We start from the raw sequence: 17,381 nt of genomic DNA, 5'->3' as shown, positions 1-17,381 counted from the left end.
GCTTTCTGCCAAAAGTCAGCAGTGCATTTTTATGTTTCTTTGTTTGGCTCAGATGAAAAATCACCCCAGCAATATGCAAGGTCAACTGAATAATGTTTCACATCCGACACCTCCTGTTGTGAGCTTCTTTTGTCTGTGCAGTTCTGCTGTGTTTTTATTGCCAATATAGGCATGCTGGATCACAACATGAGGGAAACGTGCCTGTTCTTATCTCCCATCTTAAACGTATAAGCTGCTATAAGCCAATAGATGCCTGCGGGGTGAAAAAAGGGGGCGTACTTTCCTCTCAATGGCACAAGAATCCCGAGCAATCCCCACTGCTTATTGTTTAGCGCTCAGCCAGGGGAGGTCTGCATGCCAGGCTGATCTGCGCCGTTTGCGCCACACTATTTTTTGATTATGTTCCTGGTTCATCTCTGGCCGAGGCGATTTCCTATTTCCTTCTCCCATTTCGAGAGCGGGGAGTATAATATGATAGCGGCTCACATGCGGGGAAGTGCAGACAGTGGATCTGTACAGAGGACACAGATTGCATTTCCCCTGGAGAATGCTCTTGCTGTATTAAAGGCACTAGAGGGCTGCTCGGCACTTGTCATCAGCTCCGCTAGTAATGCTGGCGAGGGGAGAAAGTAGACGTGGTGTTTACGGCCACTCTCTCATTTAAAGAGCTCCCATTGGCCCCTAATGCCACAGCTGCATCACACCGGCCCGTTGCAATCCAGGTTATATTACATTTGTGAGGCCCAGGATATTGTGCGGTGCCTCACTCTGCTCTGACAATCTGATGAGCAAATGTTGAAAATGAAAAGATATATATGTTAAACATCCCACAGTATATTAGATTTGTTGTTGGACTATAAACTCCTGGAGAGTGAAGTAAGGTATTTGCATTTTTATGATGTGGTTTAACATGGATCACATGCACCACAGCGCCTGCTTCTGCTCCAAATTGAATTCATATTACTCCTCACTTTAGTTGTTTGTAGTTCTGTTTTCTGTCATTTTCTATTCCGTTGTTGTTCATTTATAACACTAATGATTTTCTTGCACGCTTAGCCGCTATAGGTGATATCTTTCAATGCTTTCCACGTTGCTGAATCTAAATGAGGGATTGATCTTGACTGTAAGAAATGTGAAGTGACACATCAATGGCTCTCGAGGCCCAACAAGCCTCTGGTTGCCGATGTGTCAGCAAAAGTGAATGAAAAGCTTGAGACTCCCGTCCTCCTCTGTCTGGCCTTGGCAAATTTACTGAACCCTTGTGGTTTAACACACACAGACACACACAGACACACAACGTTAAATCAAGGTAAACAAGACAATTATCTGCTTTCCTCCTCTGTAGTTCTTTCTCCCATGCAAGGATTTTTGGGCAAGGCTGATTAGTTAGAGATAAGAATAAGTGTCCTACATAACAAAGTGTAACTCCTCTGACCACGCTACTTCAACTATAACCACCATCAAAGCTGTGATATCCGTGGCACACGAAGATTACAAAAGCTACATCACAAAAAAGTAATTTAAACCCTCTAAATTAATGCAACTTTCATTTTGGATTTGCCTGTGGCTTTCAGAGAAAATTCCTGCAATTTAAATGCAGAAAGGCAGTCTGACTTGGTCTCTGACCGTAGATTTAAATGTATCTTCCTCATGTTATATGTTTCATTGTTGAGAAAAATATTCAAGGGGAAGTTAATAGCCTTTTATGCAAGGAAACATATTTAATAACATATATCTTTGACTGTGAAGCTTTTACCCTAGAGGTGCCGTAAATGTAATTCTGTGATCTTTGCAGTTATTATAACTGTTGCAGGGTAAGATAAGTTACTGTCACCCCGTATTTATGACTATCTGCTCGTGTATCTGCACTTATTGATTAGATGGTTGGTAACCAGTCCTGATCATCAATAGAGGTCCTTACAAGGCGAGGGCCAGATAGTCTTTCCACTCTCCCTGAAGGCTCAATTACACAGCATGCACAAGGAAATGTGGCGGGGGGGGGGGGGATCAGCATCTGACAAGGTCAAATTATATATGTCAGCTTCAAATCATTTTGTTGAGGTATTCGGCCACATCTGAATGTAAAAAAGACACATTGCCAAAATCAATAAATGTTGTATGCTCGAACTCTTTAAATATTCAGATACTTCGCTGATTAAATTATGTCTACTGGAGGAGATGTTTGAGCTCCTCGTGGGTGTTTTTCATTTATTTTCAGAAAATCTCCACCTGACTTTGGGGTATTAGCCGCCAGTAATTGCACATCTTGAATAAATGAGTGGCGGAATTTACTAATTTACCAACTTGTTACCATTTAAACGATGTTGATTACAATTGCAAACCCATCATATGTTCTCCAGGCTTGACACAATTGTGGTGCTTCTTGTGTTGCAGAGTAGAAAAGTTGATGCTGTAATTGGTGCTTTGCGGGGCTGTTTTCTTTTGCTGCCGTCTGTAGACAATGGAACACACAAGCCTTTTCAAAAACCCATGAATACCACAATTCAGTGATGAAGGACATGTGTTGCAAATATTGAAGATACTTTTTTTTTTTCACTTGGTGGAAAGCCAAAAAGCAGAATTGATTTGTTGAGTGAGCCTGGGAAGGATAGCCTCTCTTCAAAAACCTTTGTGAGAAAGATGGTAATTGCAGGGCAAAGTGCTGCTGACAAAATACAGGAGGATTACCATATGACACCGATTGCAAGGTTTTGGAAGGTATACATATCAACAAAAACATTAGTTTTATCTCCCAAAGTAGCATCTACGCCAGCAATACGTTTTATGGGTCAGTTCACAGCACATTTTCTCATTTACCTGGAGTGCTATCTATCCATGCAGATAGGTTTTATTTTATTTGTCTGGAATTTGAGATATCTGTCTGTAAGATTTCTGCCACAAGCCTAACACAATGCAGGGAATTCGACTTTTGTTTGTGGTGTTCAAAACATTGAAAACAAACATTTTAAGAACAACAGCAAGATGTCTTCAAAGATGTCTGTAAATAACAATGGTTTTCATAACCAGTTATGAATCATTTCTACCATAAATCAATTAATCATTAGTCTTTAATATGTAAAGCATATAGAAAATAAGTGCACATCAAAAGTTCCCAGAACCCATGCTATCTTTTTAAAATGTCCTACCAACAATCTAATTCTGTCATAGAAGACTAAGGAAACCAGAAAATATTTGGGAATCTGAAACCAGTGAATGTTTGCTTAAAGAAGGAAAAAAAAGCACTTCAGAACGACTTCAATTATTACTTGATTATAAAAATACTTACAGCTTGTTGCTCTTCTGTGAAATTAGCTAAAGGCGCAATTGCTGACCAGAACAACGCACCAGAACGACGCACGGCCAAGCTTTTTTTCTCCAAGTGAGGAAACAGAATATATGCAGGTCACATAATTTTGTGGTCACCGTTTTTTTCTTTTAAAATCGACTCATTATTAAAAGTGTAGGTCATTCAAGAGAGACAATGAAAACAAATGGAATGGTCAGAGTTGTCATATTAAAAATTGAAGGTGTTTTGACGGATTTATGTTGTCAACTCATGCATTGAGTAACATGCAAAAAAAATCATTCCACCTTAAAAGGTGCCAGCAACTGCTGTTAGTTGGTAAAGTGAATTAAATTATTTTTTCTTAGTGTATAGCTGCTTACTGTTAGCTAAAGATAAGATGAGGAGGCAGCAAAATATCCTTTCATTTTATAGTTATAGTTGACTAATGTATGAAAAACTGTATATGTACTGAAGCCACAGTATGAGCAGCCTCAATACCAGCCACAGCTCTGTCCTGAGCAAGAGTGAAGGTTCTTTATTGACCAATCAACGGACTGCAGGGTTTACAGGCAAGCTGGAAATTCTATCTTTAAGAAGCTATAGTAGGTTTAGTTTTAAGTGATCACACTGACATCATCTGAATCTAGGAAGGAAATCAGCGGTACCAACCATGTCATGCTAGCTCATTTGGCAATGGAAAAATGACATGGTCATTTCACCAGGGTCCCTTGACCTCTGACATCAAAATATCCCTTACAGACATGCCCACTTTATGCTAGTCCCATGTAGTTTATTGCTTTCATTTAATTTCTTAATCAAGTCAGTCTGGTAAGAATTGCTTTGCCTTGTCAAAGTTGACTTCAAAACTGTTGAAATGCAAAATACTGGAAATAATAATAATAATAATAATAATAATAATAATAATAATTAATAATAATTGAAAATGTGAGAAAACAATACTATTAATTACAATTAACTATTGAAATTCTGTGATTAATTTTTAAAAATGATCGTTTGATAGCCCTAGTTTTAATGTGTACTGAACTGAACTGGACTGGACTAGCTTTGTGTTAACGAAGCTCATGTCAGCAAAGCTTGTTGGGAAAGGGGCCAAATAACGCTCCATATTTCAACAAAATTTTGACAAGGGCCTGACAAAGTGTGTTCACAGGGGTCCCTTGAACTGTCACCTCAAAATGATATCTGCTTTGATATTAGTCGATACACATCAGATAATTAGTAATATTAACTTTTTCAACAAGTCTATGCAACAGTATGAATTAATTCCTGACATTCAGTCATGGCTTTTGGATTTTGGTGTGCCACCTTAATATTTTCATTGGCCCCATATGGTCAACCCGATGAAAAATTTCTGGGGGCAACACTGCAGTTAGCTGATGATTTGATTTGGCTGTGATGGAAGCTGTCTGTTGATTAAACAGACTTATTGAGACATTTCTTTGTGGAAAGACACATTGCTGTTGAGTCAAATGTCCTTTTTCAATGCTATGAGCACCACGTGAAATTCCATAGTTACAATGGAGGCAGCAAGACAAATATCGTGAAGTCTGGGCAAATAAGCCAAAACTATTTGCATGGATATCAGGAGGAGTTATTAGAAAAATATGCTTGTGTGAATTACCTTGTTAAAGTTATCCTGGACAAAAATTGTGTTGTGAACAGAATGTTTATTTAGTCCATTTTATTAGAAACTTTATAGCAGCCCTGGGTGGGCTTTTGCCACTCAGTCGCTATTTAATCAGTCTGTACCCTGAGCGTTAACCTTCATTACCTCTCTGTGTCATTCTCTGCAGGGTCATGCAAAGTATCATCAAATATTTATGATATTAATAACTGCCTTTAGGAAGGAAAAAAAGAACATAAATAAATCTGCTCTGCAAAGCACACGATTAAGGAGTCCATTCGATGTAATAAATGGGTGAGGGGGAAATAAAAAGACAGTCCTGGAGCAAAAAAGGGCGACACATTGCAAAACCAGCGACTAAAGACGGAGATGCCACAAAAGTCGGAGCAGCAGACGGCTTTTGTGGTACAGTTGGATATTTCATCTGTATATTTGTGCATTATCTGGTGTGCAATTGTTCTTCTGAGAGCTTATACGAGCCTGAGAGAAATCGTTGTTGTGGATGGCTTGAGCATCCGCGGTCCCCGGGGGGCCTCCTACATCGACAGACTCCAAATAGACAAACACGCAGACACCCACACACACACGCACACATATGTACACAGAGCTGTTTAGCATGGAAGCCGATTGAGGCAGGGCCCAACATTAATTATCTGTTTTTCAGCCGAGGTCTGGTGACAGTGATTAGAGTGAGGGGTTTTTTGGAGAGTGGTGCACACACACGGTCTAATGAGGAAAACTGGCCTCTCTATAGAGCTCTCCAGGCACACTTGATCTGCTCTGTGGCTCTGCAAGTGTATGTGTGTGTGCACACAAGTGTGTGGGTGTGACTGTTGCTCCTCCAGGCTCGCTGCTGGGAGAGACACACTCTGAATGTGAGGTTTAGAAGCTGATGTAAGAGTTGAGACACTCCCAAAGCAAAAAGGTCTTTTACATAATTGCTGTTTAATTGTGACTTATTGTGATGATTAATGTTTGGTTTACTGGTCGAGGCCGTTCTGGCTTTGGTGCTCGCTAGAGCTTGAGCTCCTTAAAAAAATAATGTGATGTTTTTGCGAGCACACCACATGACAGCATGGACCAGTCTGTATCCCATGGAGTCTGTTTGGAAAAAGAAGCAAGCTGCTTTCCTTGCGAGAGAATTATAAATGGCTGTGTCCAAACTTTGGCAGCACGGAGCCAAAAATACTCTGCACAGTAGTGTGGAACAGCAGTGAATCTTGTGTTCATCTCAAAACAAAGGAATGATTTTCTACAGGCTGAGAGAGAGATGACTTGAATGAGGTTAGAGCTTTAAAATTCAGAGTCAAATGCTCGCAAGGTTCGCGTTACTTTGACCTAAATAAGCTGTGATACGCTGCAGGGTTTCCTATGTAAAACATTGTTTTATCTGAACACGACAGAGTTCAAACTGAACCAAATGCACAGACATTCTCAGCAGCAGGAGCAGCAGATTGCGTGGCTTGAAATAGTAGTTTTCTTTCACCAGAAGCACTGGTCCAGCACATCAGCTCTCCAGTATCGTTGACTAAATCACATTTGTGAAAATGCCAATGTTGGTGTGCACCTGACTGATAGATTTCTGCCTGCACCAGGTTGGCTTTAGGCAAGGGCCTACACGTCATTTTCCACACCATTTTGTCCCAAAGTCGATTACTTTGCCTCTGCAGCTATGGCCGCCTCTGAATTGAACCACACATTTAGCTCGGGAGCTGCCAATAAAAGTCAGAGAGCCCGGCTTCCATCAGCGTAATGATATTTCGGCCTCAGTATTAGTTCAGCACTGTTCTCCACAGCAGTTTCTGCTCAATTAAAGATGGTCCATATTTAAATAAGTAGAAAATCAGAACGCCGGGCCGGCTCGTGTGCATTCAGATATGCTGTCGAACGGTTAAATGATGAAGTTTGAAATGGACTTTTAAGGCAGCCAAACGCTCCACACCTTTCGAGTTTGAATAAGGGGAACTGTTCATTTGTGGCTGTGAAATTTTCCTTTAACGTTATTGATGTAGATTAACTTTTAAAAAGGTAAGTAAGTGAAATGTGAAATAATTCATCAAGAGTCAGCCATGTAAGAAATGTGATTTTCGCTGGCAGAAAAAAACTCGTAGACCATTACCCCAAACAGAGGAAGTAGATTAAGGGTGGGGCTCGCTCGCTCTCTTTCTTTCTCTCTCTCTGTTTCTCTCTCTGTCCCTCTCTCTCTCCAGGCCTTAAAGTATGAATAGCACATTTCCAACTAAATTGCCAAGCAGAGCGGAGGAAATAAATTTCAGCTAGTGTCAGCCCTGCGCACTCATGGTTTGGAACTTCCGTTGTCTTCCCTTCCCCGGCCACTTCGGCTTTATTTAGCGGGAGCTGTCATTTCCCATAAATCCCTAGGAGGAGGCGTCCGTCAGAGCTGCCAGCTCCCCTGTGTGGAGCACCTGTAACAGGGGAGCGAAGTGACAGTTGTGCTGGGATGGTCCCATCAAACGCACAGACACACACAGAGGATTGCTTGCTCTGAGACCTTTGTAAATTTCTAAACAGAGTAGCTGCTTCCACAGTCATTGAAAACTCAATACATCATAAGAAATGTAATAGATTTCTGGGCCAAGAGTTAATTTGAATATCTTTAGAAGCCTTACCTATTTTCGTGAAGTATAAGTAAGCACCATTCAAATAACACCGTTCTGGTAAATAAACAATAAACATTGCACTGAGTTTCTTTCTTTTGTGCCTCAATCACAGTGTTTTGTATTTATGTCTCGGCCTGTCAGCTTTGACACTTTAATAAATGACCATAGTAAAAAAAATGTACAGTGCACGCAAGGTCACAGTATCTGTCAATTGTCATTTGCCACAGACTAATTGTTTTATTATTATATTTATAAATGTCGCTTATAAATGCTCGAGAGGTGGAAAAGAGGAGAAGTCTTTTCTTTTCCTTTTTTTTTTATCAGATTCAGCTGTCAGCACACATGCTCCATCATCTGCGCTCCAGGAAATTAGAAAGGAGAAACGTTTGACAGCACAATTTCACAAAACACCGCCACGCCATCATTTCATTTTCTCTGAACCTTTTTTTCCTCTTTCATTTATTTATTTCATTGTCTTTTGAAAAACAAACAGAGCGATAACAGCGGCTCCTTTTCAGGTAATTTATCCTTGTTGCCGTGTTACGCTTTACTCTCCCCTTGCAAAAGGTTTAACCTCAGCTGATTAGCCAGCGCACAGGTGGGATGTCACCTAATCAAAAGAAGAGGGTCATATTATGCAGGAGATGACTAACATGAATAAAGGGCGGTTTGGATTAACAGCTGGTGCTGTTTTGATGAGTAATCTCTTAGCAGAGGTGCTGGTTGGTTGGTCTGGCTCTGTCCTTGGCTGTGCTGGCCTGAGTTGCTCTACTGAGTCTTGACCAAGACAGCAAGAAGTCATCAGTCGCTGCGCAGCTACGGCGGTTATACATCACCAATATCAGTAGCTGACGGCTGCTTATCTCTCAGGTATCGATTGGAGGACTGTGCAGGGGGACCAAAGCGGTGCGGCCAATCAATGGGGGCATTTCATTCTCCTTGAACGTCTGCTTTTTGATCCTCAACACTGATTGGTCGGGCTCACTCCGATACTGTGGGGATTTTTTATTTTCTGTTCTGTGTTATGAAAAGGAGTGGGTGGAGAGTGATGAACACTTTGGTGTTGGCAGCCTGCTGAGCTTCTCACGGATGTGCATGGCATATGTGCGAGAATCCTGTTGTGTTCCCCCTTCACTGCCAAGAACCCACAGATCTCGCTTAGAGGTTTGATTCAAATTTGCACTCTAATTTCGGTACACATAATTCCATCACAGAGATATGGAGACCAAAAAGCCCCTCCACTCACAAAGTTTCCCTGGATTACCTCCAGTGTCTATGCAGCTGAAATACATGTGTAATCTGTGCAGGAACTGTGAGACGTCTTTGTATTCCACATGGTGGTTTGAGGATTTCATAGAATTATTGAGCTTTGCTCTGTACAGCTGACACTTGAAGTCGTTAGAGTTCATTGTACGCATAATTTGTCTATTTTCAGCAAATTGACATTTGCAAGTTGTTTATTACATGGTTAAAAAGCAGATAGTGTGTTACAGGACACAACCTGAAGGTCAGAAGCACCCAAGGGGTCACAAAATAAATGTGAGGCATTGAAAGATGATTAGCAAGATGGCAGAGAAGCAGGATTTTTTTTATAGCCCTATTCACACCGGACTAGTGTTACCAGGGGACCTCATGTGATTAGAAACTACCCTCACATGTCTGTTGTCTGTGCATGTGCATAAGATAAACAAAGTCTGGATTTTACAGGAATTTATCCTCTAAATATGATGTCAAGGCTTCTTAAACGTCAAGAGCAATGGCTGCTAATAAGAGAAACAGGCAAGGGATGTGCGAAGAGATACTCAGTGGAAATGCTGAATGGGGTAGGTTTCCATGCTGTGTAGTGGGATGAACCTACTAAATTAGCACCCAAAATGCTAAATGAATTTTAGCAAGCAATTTTGGCAAGTGCGGCTAAGGCTAGATAGCTTGCTAGTGATATTTTTTTTTACGTGTGGGTCTTCTGTTACCTGTGAACAGTATTTTCCCAAGGATCTGTCTCAAAGATGGAGAATCAATCCTAGAGATAAGCAGCATTTCATCTGCCACATATCCAGCCACAAGCTTCAATTGTTCTTCCTCACTTGTAGCCTGAAGCTGTCCGCAATTAAAATCCAGTTTTGGTTGTCTAGCCAGTAATACAGCCGTCCTCTGCAACCAAGGAGGGCTCTCCTTTAGTGGGATGTGCCTCCACGACCTACACTTTGTTATGCTGTTGGTCATATTAGTTGTCTCCGGAGGTTTGAGGTGGTATTTTTGGCAGTTGAGCAAGTCTTAAAACCACTACCTGGATGCTCCTGTTAACTCTTCTCTTGATAAAATCAAACAAATGGAAATGTTTCCAACCACCAACTGAAAGCATTTCCATCTTTCAAGCTAGCTTGCTGCTTGGTGAAGTGCATACATGCGCGACGATTATGAAAATGAATTTGGGGATATGATTGATTGTTTGATTTCAAATCGGTAGAAGATGACAACAGAAGTTAAGTTGCAACAAGTATTTTTTAACTAAAGTAACTTGTAAGTAACTGTAAAATTATCAGTGAAACTGAATTAGTATTTTTTTTTAAACTTACTTGTTATTTGTAAAAGCAATATTACTACTGTATCTGACAGTGACTGGGAAAAAACACAGTACCTCACAAAAAAAAAGTTAAGACCCCACATCACAAGATGCTGATTTGTATGGGACTAACATATTATCTCATGATGAGGGATGTCCCGACTTGATCTTGAAAATCAATATTGTGATAGATCAAGGCATTTTTTAAATGATCGGGATCAGCTACATTGAGCTCATTGCCTGATCTGATCTTTTGTTTTACGTCAGCTGTCACACAGGTGCTTTTACTGGCAAAGCTCTCAAGTGATGCGAAATGCAGCCTTCATGAACTCTTTGTCTCTCATCCACTCTGCAGCTAGCTGGCATTAAAAATACATAATAAATGACAGCAAAGAGCAGTGTTTAATTATGTTCTTAATTGGTGTTATGAGCATGTGATATCAGCAGATACTCAATGTATCTGATTGGGGGGAAAAAAAAACTTCAGGACATCCCTACTCATGACCTCTGAAATATGGTAGATAATTTGTGTTGAAATTTTTAATTGACAATTTAATATGGCAGATTCTGATGGAATTAAGATCACAGATGACCTCCCCAGTTACAGTTGTATTTGCTATTTGTCCCTAGGTAATACTATTCTTGTGAGAGTAGGGCTTATGTAACACAGAATTATGTTTATTATTTCTGACTATGCTCATATGTTTTCTCCTAATATACAGCAAAATGTTTTGAATTTTTCTGGACTTAAAAACTTTAAAATGAGACAATCTGAAAAATGCTCACAGACATGTAGAGTATAAAGGGACACAAGCTGATAAAGTCTGGATCCAGGGCTCGAGGACTGGAATTCTATAAGCAATATAACTTTTCTTCCCTTACTCAAATCTGTGACATTTTCTTTAAACCTCTTTTGTCCCCTTGAGGCAGTGGTAGCCGGTAATGGAGAGAAAATAATTAAGCCAAACAGAGCTGGTGTCCGACAGAAACAGCATGGGAAGAAATAGTTGGTTTGACGCAGACCTTTTCTACTTTGTTGCCTCCCTTATGAAACCACTTTTGCTAATCAGTTGCACTTCCCGAACAGAATACCTGAAGCTAAGCGCTGAATGAGCACATGCAGCAGGTGAAACATTGGTGCATGTTTTAATACATTTTAAAGAGAGACATGTATAGTGATTCTGTATTGTGGGATTTAGAGATAACGGTATGAAAGGTTTGTGGAGTTTTTGTCTTGGTTTGGCCAGACTCCTATTGTTTTTTCTGGTTCCCCTGAGCAGTGTTTAATAATCATCATCATCTTCACAATGAATATGATTTACGGTCTTAAAATCTGTTAATTAATACTCTGACATTTACAGGACAATAAATCTCAGATGGAGGACACTGTCTTATTCGTCCTTCTCTCTGTTTGTACAAATAACCCAGCAGCCAAGGTTCTTTAAGTTAGAGAAGTTAGTTCTTTCTCTGAGCATTAAGTACCCTTCAAATTCTCATTTTAAGCAGAATTTTGTGTGTCATAATTGCCATCCTCAAACATAAACGCTCAGCTATCAGGGCAAATCTTAAGGTATGCAATTTCATCTCCTCGTGATTAGTAAATGAAAGTCTTCAAAGTGAGTTTTGAAGCCACGACTGCCTGAACCAGCTGCAGAAACCAATGAGTCACTGCGTAATAATGAAGAAATCCATCAGCTCCCCGCATTTTAAAATCTATAGAAAAATCTTAATTTTACAAATGATGCTTGTTCTCTGTAAGATACTGCCATTTCTGCAATTTGATATGCTGTCTTCCAGTTTTTGTATTCACAAAGAACTCTGCGTCGAAGTGTATAGATGGCTCATATTGAATTCATAAGCCAGTCATGCAGGAAAACGGAGCACCTTTCTGTGATTTACTTTCAGATGGAAAATGAACAAAGACGGTTATGCCACTCTATTTGTGGTTCTGCTGGATCTAGAGAGATCACTGTTTGCATAATATCTTCCTTATAGGTCTCCTTAACCTTTGCGGAAGGCTTATTGACTCTCACTAACCTTGCAGGGAGCTGCTGGAGGACAGGAGATGATGAGCGTGCTCAGTGTATGGAAAAAGGCCCATGTGGAGGTTTTTCCGCCCCCACCCTGCGCTTGCTGAGTGACACCTCTACCAACGCTTTGCGTGACCTTTGCCTTCTGATCTCTGTTACCATGGTGAAGCCCACAATGCTGTGGATTCCGGCACAATAGACATATGATACAATAGCACAGTATGCGTTTGATGTACTTCCAGTAGGTACTGCATCAATATAATGCTGTTAAAGATAGAGGTTAAAAGGTGAGATCACAAATGCGAGATGATCTCTGCAAATTGTCAATTTCGTGGAAGCTGTAGGTCCGTTGGGCAGATTTTCACGGTCACTCATGATATGCAAGAACACTCTGTGGCTGTGGATGCCTCCACAACTTTTAGTTATACCCTCATCTGACCACTAGGGACACATTTGCCCTGAATTAGTCAGCTATACTACTCCACTCCTAGATTTCTGTAAATGTAAAGAAGTACTAGGAGCATAACATATATATATATATATATATATATGTGTGTGTGTAATACATCACTGTCAGTTTAAGAGCTTTGTCATGTGCTTGGTGTAGTGACCACGGAACAAGACCTGCCTAGGTTGATAGAAAATTGTATCCTTACAAATCAGTAAGAAAGACAGAAAATGTAATTTACAGCAAAAAATATACAGAATTATGGAAGCCCTGAGAGGCAAGTGTGAAAAAATAACTGATCTGTTTTCTAAATCTGATCTAAATGTTTTCTCTCTGGTGTTTATGACTTAAGATCAGGAGAAAAAAAAAACATTAGTAAGAGCCAGGATCTCTTACTAATGTTTTTCACTTTTACTTTCACACATGCACTGCAAACTTGAAATTATTTCGACATTACCCATTAACCTAAAGCTCAAATCTGCTGGTTAAGGACTTTCCCCCTCATTTCCTTCTTTTGAAATGTCATTTCTTCTCAAAAAACATATTTTAACCGCCAAATGTACGTTGTAAAATTGTACCAATTTGCAAATAATAGCTGAGTCCACACATTTATTGTACCTGAACAATTCCTATTGTTGCTCCTGCATGTCCTCAATAGTGTTCAGTAAAAAGCACATGACCTTTGTTACGCTTCAGAGACTAAGGTTGCACAGGTAACCATTCCATTTCACTTCATATTCTCAGAGGCCCTGTCTGACACGTTTCCTCTGTGATTGATGGTGATGTTTAAAGTACAATTATAATCCTCCAAAGATCTGGACATGATCAGCCGTTATTGGAGAAAAGGCTTGTTTTCAGTGAGTTTTGGTAAAAAATTTGCAAAAGATACAGTAAATATGCCACAAAACATCAATTTAATACATCTAAGCAGGTTTTAAGAATGTGAGGTACGTATTATCTCTTGGTGTTACCGCAAAACAGTGACCGATTATAGTTATGCCATTTAGTAAACTCATTTCATTGAAGTCAGTCAAAAGTAGATTTAACACAATTGAATTCAATGGAGACTTTGCACAGACTGAAACAAAAACAACACTCAAGATATATTGACTAGATCTTGTGAATAAATTTCAACATTCAACAATTCACATCTTAGAAATGCTGAAAAGAAAAATTAACTTCATCTTTTCTATGAATGTGAAGTACGTCAAAGGGCTCATTTTATTCAGGTCTTTGGACATAATGCATTCTCAATGTTAGTACAAAGATACCACAAAGTAATTCAAATGTATTTTTAGCACAAGGAAAAAAAACTAACTGCATTAAACCAGGAGCTGAGAGTAATTTTCTGTTCAGGTCCACTTAAGTTGAGGTAGACTATCTGTCTGCCAGCAGATAGGCCGATAACACATCAAACAGAGCCCATTGTGTTACTGTTGCAGGTGAACTTCTCTCTCACGTTGAATCCAGAGAATGGGGTCTTGATGGCAGCTGTGTTGGAGGAGACTTGGGAGGGGTCAAAACAAGACAGAGCTGTCGAAACACTGAGAGCCATCCTTCATGTCTGACTGTAGTGGTTAAAGGGCAGCCAGGCTCTTAAAGAAACCATTAGCATTTAGATTTGAGACGCTTGCCCCCCCCCCCCAAACACACACACCCACCCACAACCACCACACCAACACCAGCAGCAGCAGGGAGTGTTGGCACACCACCTCCACCTTTTTTTTGCCTTGAGTGGGCCCAAGTGGCAGCTCTGTTGCCCTGATCAATCTCTCAATATGCCTAAATTGCTTTGGATGACCTCCTTGTGAAGAGACAGGATTGGCCATACTGATGCTCCTCCAATCAATAGCAGATGCTATCATGGCTCATCAACAATGAAGTGTTTTTAATGGAGGTCAGGGCATGGAAGATCTAATTCATTTTAATTTGTAAATTGTGGCATGACAAAATTCTAATCAGGGCGCTTTGCTATCAGATATGCAGACTTCTGAGTCTGCCGCTCTGTGTCTTGCTCTCGTTCTTTCATCTCATTTGCATTCATGTCTGTCTGTGATTCCACACAGGACTGGGAAGCATGAATGTATACATGACATATATTAAATATCAGTGAGCAGCGAGTATCACTCAGTTTTTAATGTTGAGCATTTCTTTTTTCTTTTTTTTTTAAGGTGTATCATCTTTAGCCAAGACAACTTTTACTCAGAAACACACCCTTGCACATGTTCCACCTCATTAAGTAAAGATTGAAAAGATTACAAATATGACATGTGCAATTTATTATCTTAATTAATTCACTGTCTTCTGTCAGAGACAGGCAGGGCGGCTCTGTCATCCAGAAACCATTTTTCGGCGAGGACGTTCATAGGAAGCAGGCGCTGTGTTGTTTGCTCAGATTAGTGTAAGAGGTGAGCCTTTTCCATCTCCCCTTCCATTTCAGCTAAATTTGCCTCAGCCACAGTAATATGCACCACGGGATCTTTTCCCCCCGTGAGCGGAAATGCAATTGGAATGGGATGCGGCCGTCCGTTGTGATTGTGTGCAGATGAACCTGTCTGCCCTGGCACCCGGTGCATGAGTGAGGCCATGCAATGCCCGTTGTCTATGAAGGCTTTCAGTGCAAGCAGAGAAGAGGGCAGATCTGGGGGGTCAGTGTCTCCACACAAGGTAGCACGCTTGCTGAGCTGTGACAAATGCAATCGGTAGAGAAGATCGCCACACCATTTCAAATGAATTAGGCTTCCTTTCAACTTGGAGGGAAATTGGCAAAAGCCTCCTGTCATTGTTGGCATAAACAAGGAATAGGTCGCTGTCATTACAGAAATATTCTAGTCAAGGATACTGCCAATAGAAAAAAAAGCTGTTTTGTGTGCTATCAAAGGCCTTGACAAATTCCAAATGTGAGCTATGCACATTCAGTTAGGAAACATTTTGTTCAAAGGCTGTTACACCTCCTCCTTTGGTTGTAGCACAGAAATCTATGAGTGAATTATGGAAAATAATTATTGATGAGAGGCAAGGGTATAGTGCTGTTCAGAAAAAAAGGGAGCTTCAGAAGCAAGCAGCATCAACCCCCCGTCTTCACTCTCGAGTGTCCCCATTGATTTATCAGGACTCTATTTTTAGTTGCACATGGAACAGTAATGGATTCATGGGAATTAACAATGATTCATGCGATGCTAATATCAGAGATTTCAGAGGCTCGATTAATGTTGGAGGAATTCAGCGCCTCAACTCCCCAATTATTCATAATATTTCTCTCACTGCATAAACACAGACGCTACCTTATCGGGAAGGCTTGTTAAAGGAGCAGGTGTGTTTGTGCTGTTAGAACATCTAATGGGCTGCAATTAATAGCATGAACTTTTTCCCTTCATGGTCCAGCTGATAATGTTTTTGGATTCCTGTTATCAAAACAACAACTCAGCCCTGATGGTATCTAGCCATCCAGATCATTTGAGGTTTTTTAGCTGATGTTGTCATGCACTGAGATTTCTGCCACTAAATGGAAGTGAGTGGAATTGTGTGTGTATTCTAAACCCAGCTTTTGCTAATAGTTCAAATAGGTCATTTATAAATGATCTAATTTGTCTCTAGCATGCTTTGTGCAGCAGCTTATGGACACAATGGTACACCTTTTTAGAGTTAACTTTATTTGGGTTAATCCAGCCCATTTTTACTCCCAACTCGTCAAATACCGGTGCTTTGTCAGCGGTGTCAGCGTCAGAAACTGACGCAAAATCGCATCTTTCACAGCAGTATCATACACAGCAGGTGTCAACAGTTTTAGAGGTAGTGGGCAACAACGCAATTCATCAGGTACTGTCGCTTTGTCAGTGTACATCAATGTCAGACACAGATTTACTGAGGCAGTGGTGTGATATGCATTGGGTGGTGGCAGTTTTAGAAGCAATGAGCAACAACTGAACTCATCACGTACCATCTCTTTGTCAGTGGATTTTGGCGTCAGACACAGACGCACCAAGTCACCTTTAACAGCAGTATCATGCACAGCATGCGTCAGCAGATTTAAAGGCAATGGGCAACGACCCAATTTATCAAATACAGTTGCTTTGCTTTGCTCAGTGGACATCGATGTGAGGTACAGGTGCACTGAGTCACCTTTTACAGTGGTATGATATACACTGCATGGTGGCAGTTTTTTGAGGCAGCAGGCAGCAATTCAACTTGTCAAATACCACCGCTTTGTCAGTGGGCGTTGGTGTCGGACAGTGTGGTGGTATGATACACACAGGTCGGCTTGCAATGCAGCCGGCAACTAAGGTGATATAGGCAGGAAGAAATCCCTTGGGAGGGTGGGGGTGGGCGTCTTAAACAAACTCTGGACTTTCACCTGCTATTCACTTCCCGTGTGAATTTGCAGCCAAACCATGATCATAAAACCACTTGGTTTTATGGCCTAAACATTACCATGTTCTTTTGATGCACAAGGGAAAAAGAGTGTTTTATCTACATTGTAAGTTTATTTTGAATAAGACTGTAAGCGTGTAACTAGTAGAAACTGTACATTTTGTGTGAAATGTGCATATTATCCCTGAGTGTCCAAACCAGTCACAGGAGGGTACCTAGTGCATCATTTTTAGACGTGTAGGTTCACTGACAAAGCGATGGCATTGACAAGTTAGCGAGAATATGTTTATTAGTCTGGTCCTAGACTTTTTCATAATTTCCTCTAGCCTAAATTTGTCAGCAAACCAAATAGGTCTTGTGTTTAAGGGTTGGGAAGGGGGGATTACAAAAATAAAATAAAAAACAGTCCAGAGCAAG

General features: G+C 40.5%; 1 protein-coding gene across 4 annotated transcripts in view; it reads left to right on the top strand.

The window, feature by feature from the left end:
• LOC121956111 (RNA binding protein fox-1 homolog 3-like) overlaps positions 1 to 17,381 on the top strand; it is a 546,203-nt gene that overhangs the window by 75,898 nt on the left and 452,924 nt on the right. The gene's annotated exons all lie outside the window — the stretch shown is intronic.

The sequence above is a fragment of the Plectropomus leopardus genome, chromosome 17 (genome assembly GCF_008729295.1).
Source record: "Plectropomus leopardus isolate mb chromosome 17, YSFRI_Pleo_2.0, whole genome shotgun sequence".
NCBI classification, from domain to species: Eukaryota; Metazoa; Chordata; class Actinopteri; order Perciformes; family Serranidae; genus Plectropomus; species Plectropomus leopardus.
This window is presented reverse-complemented; position numbering and strand designations above follow the sequence as displayed.